We start from the raw sequence: 1,092 nt of genomic DNA on the forward strand, positions 1-1,092 counted from the left end.
GTAGGGATGTAGTTCGAATGGTATAGCGTTCATTTCCCATGTGGAAAGTATGGGGCTCAATACCTTGCATCTTCAATTGAATCGATTATTAAATATATTATTTCTTTTCAATTTTTTCTTATTTAGGACATAATAAGATGGGATAGTTTTTCATTTTCACTATTACGAGATGCATAGGACTTTGTGACGTAAGAATTGTGGGGATATCTAAACTATTTGTTATTAATATTTTGATATTTTTTTTATTTTCACTATTATTGATGATGGGACATTAATAGGGTTTTATGATGTAAGAATCATGGGGATGTAGCTCAGATGGTAGAGCGCTCGCTTTGCATGTGAGAGGTACGGGGATCGATACCTTGCATCTCCAAAAATAAGATTATCTATTATTAAATATATTGTTTCTTTTCAAATTTTTCCTTATTCATGACCTATTTCTTCATTTTCACTATTATTGATGATGAAAAATTTAGGGTTTTGTGATGCAAAAATTGTGGGGATGTAGCTCAAATGGTAGAGCGCTCGCTTAGCATGCGAGAGGTACGGGGATCGATACCCCGCATCTCCAAAAGAAAGAAATGATTTTTTTCAGTATGAGTAACATGTATAAGGTGGGTAGGAGAGAAAAAGAAAAGATACTTACAATTGCAATATCTGACCAATGAATATAATGGTCATTTATAGTTTCTATCTCCAAAANGGTGGGTAGGAGAGAAAAAGAAAAGATACTTACAATTGCAATATCTGACCAATGAATATAATGGTCATTTATAAGGTGGGTAGGAGAGAAAAAGAAAAGATACTTACAATTGCAATATCTGACCAATAAATATAATGGTCATTTATAGTTTCTATCTCCAAAAGAAAGAAATGATTTTTTTCAGTATGAGTTAATTTAACATGTTATGTATAAGGTGGGTAGGAGAGAAAAAGAAAACATACTTACAATTGCAATAGTTAATTTAACATGTTATGTATAAGGTGGGTAGGAGAGAAAAAGAAAACATACTTACAATTGCAATATCTGACCAATGAATATAATGGTCATTTATAGTTTCTATCACAATAATATAAAATTTTGACCAATGA

General features: G+C 31.3%; 1 non-coding gene across 1 annotated transcript; it reads left to right on the forward strand.

Annotated features, from left to right (window-relative positions):
• Positions 1–498: 498 nt before the first annotated feature.
• TRNAA-AGC lies at positions 499–571 on the forward strand. The gene has a single exon. It is a non-coding gene; the product is annotated as a tRNA-Ala (tRNA).
• Positions 572–1,092: the final 521 nt, after the last annotated feature.

Source organism: Cucurbita maxima, unplaced genomic scaffold, assembly GCF_002738345.1.
Source record: "Cucurbita maxima cultivar Rimu unplaced genomic scaffold, Cmax_1.0 Cma_Scf00300, whole genome shotgun sequence".
Lineage (NCBI taxonomy): Eukaryota > Viridiplantae > Streptophyta > Magnoliopsida > Cucurbitales > Cucurbitaceae > Cucurbita > Cucurbita maxima.